Source organism: Nicotiana tabacum, chromosome 23 (assembly GCF_000715075.1).
Source record: "Nicotiana tabacum cultivar K326 chromosome 23, ASM71507v2, whole genome shotgun sequence".
Lineage (NCBI taxonomy): Eukaryota > Viridiplantae > Streptophyta > Magnoliopsida > Solanales > Solanaceae > Nicotiana > Nicotiana tabacum.
Genome location: NC_134102.1, coordinates 41488305 through 41496423, shown reverse-complemented (window position 1 = coordinate 41496423; position 8119 = coordinate 41488305).

Genomic DNA, 8119 nt, shown 5'->3' with positions numbered 1-8119 from the left:
CCTGCTTAGAAAAACTTTCATCTTTTCTAACTTTCTCTAAAATTTTATTGCCCTTCCATTACCATGGCTTCTTCTTCTGAATCTTTTAGAAACTTTGATCTTCTCTTCGGTGGAGGCCTGAAGAGAAAAAAAATAAAGAGGTTGATGTTGATGTTGATCCTCCTACGATAAGCACCATCATACCTAAAAACCTGATCATCGCCAATGACTTCCAAGAGAAGTTTTCATCCGTGTCCCTACGGACTTGGGCCGTTAGCAGGTATCCTTCCTCTATTCGCTCTTCCAGTATTCCTGCTGTGAAGGAGGACTACAAATGCCCAAACCTTAACATCATTGCTCCTGATATGATAGTGCGGGTTACCTTCACCAAGGAAGGTTTTACGTATGTCTATACTTATCCCTTCACCTTGGGTCCATTTTCTTTGAGCGGAGGGCTCGACCCCGTGATCTTGGAGTTCTGCCATTGATACCAAGTCTGCTTGGCACAAGTAGGCCCTTCTATATGGCGAAAAATGGATTGTCTACGTCGGTTGTGCACGGAGACTGGGTAAACCCTAACCCTGGCACAGATGATGAATCTCTACTACTCCAAAATATTTCATGGGGGAGTAATAAATTTCCGTAAACGTGGCCACCACGCCCTTCTCACCAGCGTGGATGATGACTGATCCATGTCCAATCTGTACTCAATAGTGAGTGAAAACGATCTTTGGAAAGATAGTACCTAACAAGAGTTGGGTCGATTTTCACAGGGAGTTTAATTTGGGTGTTAGGGTATACACTTGTTGAGAGTAAGTAAAATAATCTCAATTGCACTTCTAAACAAGGGATTTTGTTTTCTACTTCTAAAATTAACACTAACAAGATTAAACTAAGTAGAAGAAACTAGAAAGCGAGTAATTATTTTTGTTGTTTTTATCAAATGGGAAAAAGGCCTAGGGATGTAACCTTCGCCTAGGTGCTAACCTAATGGGTAAATCACGCTAATGCTTGTTTTAATGATCGGGGTGTATTATAACTCTCAACTCTAAATTACCCACTCAATACCTCTCGGTTATAGATTGATTTTGCCAAATTGGCTTTCTCAAGCCCAATTGGGTATCGATTCAAATAGTTGATATGAGCTCAAGTCGGATTTTTCCTATCTCTAGTTTAAACCCTTTAATTAGACTAGCCAAAACCTTAACTAGCCCAATTTCTTATTAGCCAAATTTTTCTAGACTAAGTCCTTCTTTCTCAAGTAAGAACCAAGTCAAATAGGTATGAATCAATGTTTGCAACCATTAATTATAGAAATAATGCATGAACAAGGCTAAATAATAAACACCTAATCTTAAACATGCATTAAATTAATTACCCATAAGGTTTACACACTAGGGTTGGGTCACAACCTTAGGAAAAATCTAGCTACTCATGGTAGAAATTGAAGAAAACAAAGAAGAAGAACTAATTAAAGCCATAACTAAGATTAAATTGATAAAACTAATAGTTCTTAACCCAAAATATTCACTACTTACCCAAAATAGTAAAATATAACGGCTACAGCTCAAACTATTACAAAACTTGCCCTAAAAAGTGTTTTCCGTCTATTTATAGTGGCCCAAAATTCACTGATAGAATTGCACTTCGGGAGGTTCTGCAGTCGTACAATTCCATGTGCAGTCCGCACTTTTCTTGGATCCAGCATGTGTAGAGATTCTACAGCCGTACAATTCATCTGTGGCTCCACTTCAGCTTCTGCGGCCGCACTTTTCCTTCTGCGGCTGCACTTTTGGCAAGGCTTCACACTTGGTTGTTTTGCACATTCTCTAAACTTTTTGAATTCTTGTCAGTGCGACCATGTTTTGCAGCCGCACATTTAGTATGTGGACTGCACTTCTCCAACAATCTTCTGAGTTTTAGGTACCAGATTTGCGGCCGCAGAAATAATTTTGGGAACCGCATTTTCTTCTGCGGCCGCAGAATTCCTTATGCGGACCGCACTTTGGCTTGCTACACTCATTCTTGCCTTCATGAGTTGGAACACTCCTTTTTGAGTTAGAATTTTTCGTTAAGGTCCAATTCTCCAACATGCCTGCACTTTGCATAATTTTATTAGTTTTAGGAACAAGAATCAACACTTTTAGACTAAAACTAAAGCAAGAAGGTACTAATAAGTGGTTAAAATCCACATTTATCAACTCCCCAAACTTAAGTATTTGCTTGTCCTCAAGCAAATAGATTAGTTCCCACCTCCTCAAAGTGAAAGGTCATTTCAAAGAGTCAATTGTAAGCCATTCATACTCAGTCGAGACCAATAATTACCCACAATATTCATACATTTTCAACAAGGTGACAAATCACATATTATGCACATATAACTATAATGTGATACTTGAGCTTCAAGAATTGATTTCAGTCATCAAGGACTCTTGTTCTATCATGTAAATCATGGTGGACTCCAAACACTTCCTCCTCTACCTTCCATTTGCCTAGCTCACTTCAAGAATTAGCACTCAATCTTTAGATCAATGAAATGTTCACTCTTCTCTCACAAAGGAATGTCAAAAGTAAGGCTTCAAGTACCATAGGCTTGCCCCTCATGTAGATCACCACTAATGTAAGCTCACTCAGTTCAAAATCAAGTAGGACTTCTTTCGGGTTGTAATGAAGGTTTTTGGATTGGGGTAGGATACCATATGGGATAAGTGGTTACACCCTTCCTTAAGTACTCCACATTCTCATTTCTTGGCTCGCGTTTACTAACTCTTAGAGGTATTTCCTTTTTTTTGGGGGCTAGAGAGACTTGCATTACTCTTTTTTGTTCATTTCATTCTTTTTCTCCCTTGATGCTCATACTAGAGATAATTGTCTATTTTTGATTTCATCAACCTTCCTTTTTATTCTCTTTTTGGCATTTTCTTTTTGTTCTTTTCTTTTCTTGCCTTCTCTTTTCATAGAGATCATTTCTTTTCTATTTTTGGTGCTTTGATACCTCTTTTAAATTCCTCAATTCTCTGACCAAACTTATCCCTTAAGCCACTTATTTCATAAGAGTGTTAAGGAAGGTCCAGGTGCCAATAGAGGATTACAAACAAAATGGGTAAAAGGTTGTAGCATGGTTACCAATAGAGAAAGGCTAAAGGATCAAAGGCGTTGACTAGGGCTAACAGGCATTGGGTGGCAATAGAAAGCTCAAATGGACCAAGGAAAGCCTATAATCATCTGCAAAACATAGCAAACCTAGGATTTTGCCTTGAAACACATTCGGAAAAAGTTCTAGACCATTCACAAAAATACTTGGACTAGCAAAGAAAATCACCTCACCCCTCATGCAACTAGACTGTAAAAGAGGATAGAGTCTAAATCCTACAACAATCATAATCAAGTTAAAGATCACTATGGTCCAATCAACCACTCAATGATTATCAAAGTCAACTCAAGAGTCTCAAAGTCACTAACTAGAGCTATTTTCTTTCAAAAACCTTGTTTCAAACTATAAGCATGCAGTTAAGCGTGTTAGTGCCAAATGAAACATGAATAACTCTTTATTTAGAGAATGACTTGATTAGTGCTTTTATTCATTACTACTATTATGATTATTACCTAAACACAAAAACGGACTCATTCCCTTAAGAAAGTTGTCACACCATCCATCCTCGGGAAAAGTCACCTAGTTCACACAAAAGAATACCTTTGGAAAGAACCGTGGCATTAAGAAAACCAAAGGCTTATTATCCACACGACTACGAAAATCATGAAAACTACTAACATAAAAAGAAGCTACTAACAAAAACAAAAATCAAAGTAAACAAATAAAGAAGCTAGTGAAGGCAATAACTAACTAGAGATAGATAAAAAAATATAAAAGAAAGAGAATCATCCAATTATTACAATCCAAATGTATCCAAATGTGTCAAATGTATCATCAAATAAATTCCACCCCCCGAATAAAAGTTAACATTGCCCCCAATGCTTAACAAAATAAGAGTAAAAGAAGAAAGGGTGAAGAAACTCCCTAAACATCCTTGGACATATCAGTGTCCCCGGAAACATCAACCTCTGTTGGCTCGGCCAACTGAATATCATCATCATCATATCTAGGAGTGGCGGGAGTGATGAACATCACACGTACTACGTCAGCAGTGTCGGCGGCAAGGCATTGCTCCTCATATTGGCCAGCTGGCACAACCTATGTAGATGGATGTAGGGTGGTCTGGTCCGTATCAAGCAGATTATCAAAGGGAAAATCCCCAGTTGTAGCTAGCCGGATCACCTAAGCTCTTAGCTCATCCACTGACTTCTTGCTGGCTTGAGACTTTTTCATCTTCTTGACCTTCTTAGTCAAGCCCTCAATAACTGAACCATGATGCACCAGAGTGTCCATAATCACCTTCTGGTTGTCCAAAATCTTGCACAACTTCTCATCAAGCTCAGTGGAGCCCTGCGGTGCTGGTGTGGATGACTGCCCTACAACAGTACTAGAAATCTCGGACAGCCTAGAAGTAGCTGCCTGCATCCAGTTGTTGAGATTCGCCAATGTCTGGGAGACTCGCATAGCAGAAAGTGGGCCAATGTTCTAAGTACTCCTTTGGATCCAAGTCCTCAAATCCAAGTACTCGTTCAACGTGTGCTGATCAAATTTCACTTTGAGGTTGTGTACTTTGATCACCTTTGTCCCTTTGCGAATGTGTGACATGTTGGCATAAAACTCACGGATAAGGTGCTCCTCAACATCTACTACCTTCTCAGTAAACAACATCCATCCCTTTCTCTTCATGAACTTCTTCAGAACTGTGGGATTGTATCTATCAAGATCCTTTAACAAAAACTATCGCTCATGTGTCAATGACCTCAACGGCCACCACATCCGAAAATCAGTAAAGGCAGGCAAGCTCACAAACCTATCTTCCCACGCTTCCTTCTTCTTTATCCGATCAACCCTGGTAGATGTACCTTCTCCCCCTCTCCCATCATCAGGAGTATCCTGTGCACCAGACACTGGGGTAGCTGGCTTGGAAGCCTGACTATCACTTTGCAAACCCTCGGAAGTGTTGTGAGATGATGAAGGAACGTCTAGAGACTCAGATCGCTCCTATGGCCTGGACTGCTAGGTTGTCTGCTCCTCCGGAGGAGACACGAAGTTTCCCCTAGAAGCCTCCCTAGATGGTCCATAAGAACTAGACTCAGAGAGGTCTACACCCCTTCCTCTGCCTATTGTAGTCTTCTTCCGAATAGTCTTGGACACACTGAGGGGCAAGGCACCTCTGCCTCGACCCCTAGAAGACTCCCCTCTACCCTTGGCAGTTTTGCCATGACCTCGTGATCGAACCATTGTCTGTATAAAAAAAATAGGATTGTTAGTTGAAAGTCATTATTCAACACAATTAAGACTCATGTAAGCAAGGAAGAACATTATGGACATAATAGGGTTACAACAAATTGAACATGCTGCAGAAAATAGGATCTGCGGTCCGCACTTTTATGATGTGCGATCGTAGAATAGGAATGTGAGGCAGCATTTCTGACAAGAAAGATAAGAGGTTCAGACACCTCCTCTCTAAAGACAGTGCAACGGCCAAAGTGCGGTCCTCACTTCAACAGTGCAGAACCAAGATGCGGCCTCACCAGGAATTCTGCGGTCCGCACAATTAAAGTATGACCGCATAGTGAACTTGCCTTCACCAGTTACCAAAACCAACCAACTGCGGACCACACAAATTCAAGTGTTGCCGCAGATTTCAAAATTTAACGAACAACTCTTCTTTTTACCTAGATTTTGCAAATACTAGTCCAAATCTACGTGGCAACATGGTATACACATGAGATTTAACTACCCCAACCCATTTTAGCATGTATTAACGACTACCCAATACAGATCTACCCCACATGGACACATGTATGAACTATAATAACAAATGGCCTAAAAAGAAGCTAAAAATTCAATAATTAAAATAACACAAAATATTAACATGAAGTGAAGCATACAAGATGAAGTGAATGTACTAGATCTTGTGAGCACAGATGGGTATGTGTGTTTGACAGTAAAAAATCCTCTGCTAAGCTTCTAGAGTAACAGTAATTCTGAGGAGGGTGAAAAGTGTAAAATAAATGCAAAACTCATATATACTCAGAGTCATTGAGAGAGAAAAAAGTTGAGTGCGGCCGTACAAATCTAAGTGCGGTCCGCACTCCTTCACCTGGGCAGCAATTGTGTGTGTCTCTTGTGCGGTTCGCACATTTTTGAGTGCGGCCGCAGATTAGCCCCGCACTGACAGGGAAAAACTTCAGAGAGTTTGCAATTTGATATCTTGTTGAGCTTCTAGAAGTGCGGTCCGCATGTGAAATTTGCGTCCTCACAAGATCTTCTACTATGGCACAATTATTTCTGCGGCTGCACAATTAAAATATGCGGTCCGTATTTCCTTCTACACTTAGCCATTTTGTTCACCCTTCCTTCATGTGACACTCAACCCTGTAGCACACTTCAAATCAAGTTAGAAATAATAAATAACACCTAACTAAAAAATAAAAAAGAAAAGAACTTGGGTTGTCTCCCAAGAAGCGCTTGATTTAACGTCGCGACACAATACAATGTATAAGCATCTTCATGTGAAGTAAATGGCCACCGCCACGTAGCTCTCTCCAACTTTACCTAAGTAGTGCTTCACCTGGTGACTATTGACTCAGAATATTTTATTGTTCTTGTTCTTTAAATCTAATGCACCGAAGGGTGTCACACCAATAATTTCAAACGGACCACTCCACTTGGACTTGAGCTTCCCAGGAAACATCCTCAACCTTGAGTTAAACAACAATACAAGATCACCCGCCTTGAACTCTTTGTTCCAAATGTACTTGTTATGAAAATATTTCATCTTTTCTTTGTACAAGGACGAGCTCTCATATGCATGATACCAGAACTCATCCAACTCATTCAAGTGTGTAACCCACAAGTTAGAAACTACATCCCAATCAAGATTTAATTTCTTTAAAGACCATATTGCCTTGTGCTCTAGTTCTACTAGAAGATGACAAGATTTCCCGAACACTAACCGGTATGGAGACATTTCGATAGGTGTTTTGTATGTCGTTCTATAAGCCCATAACACATCATCAAGCTTCTTGGACCAATCCGTCTGATTTTCATTCACCGTTTTAGACAAGATACTCTTTATCTCCCGGTTGGAGACTTCCACTTGACCACTAACTTGTGGATGATAAGGAGTCGTGACCTTGTGAATAATACCATACTTGCTAAGTAAAGTGTCAAAAGCCTTGTTGCAAGAGTGTGACCCCCCATCTCTTATGATTGCACGTGGAGTACCAAATCTAGTAATAATATTCTTCTTCAAGAAAGCCACTACACTTCTCGCCTAATTGTTGGGTAAGGCGGCGACCTCAACCCATTTGGACACATAATCCACCGCGACCAAGATGTAAGTGTTTCCACAAGAACTCACAAAAGGGACCATAAAGTCAATGCTTCAAACATAAAAAATATCAATCTCCAAGATTGTTGTGAGAGGCATCTCATTTTTCTTTGAAGTTCCACCGGCCCGTCGACATTCATCACATCTTTTCACTAAGCCACTTGCGTCCTTGTAAAGAGTAGGCCAATAGAAACCACAACTAAGAACTTTGGTCACTATTCTTGCTCCACCACGATGGCCATCATATGGCGAAGCATGACAAGTGCCAAGAATATTGCCTTGCACCTCTTCCGGTACACACCTTCTAATCACCCCATCCATACAAATTTGGAAATGGTATGGTTCATTCCAATAATAATCTTGACAATATCTTTTGAGCTTCTTCCTTTGGTTTGAAGAGAACTCATCTGGAATGATTCCACTCACAAGAAAATTTGCCAAGCCCTCAAACCACGACACCTCTTTCATTGAAATTGCCAAAAGTTACTCATCGGGGAAAGAGTTATTGATTTCCAGGCCATTATGTGGCCTCCCCTCCTCCTCCAAACAAGACAAGTGGTCCGCCACTTGGTTTTCACTACCTTTACTATGTTGAATATCAATATCAAATTCTTGCAACAAGAGTACCTATCTCATTAATTGAGCTTTAAAATCCTTTTTGCTCATAAGATAGCGAAGCGCCGCATGATCCGTGTGGACAATAACTT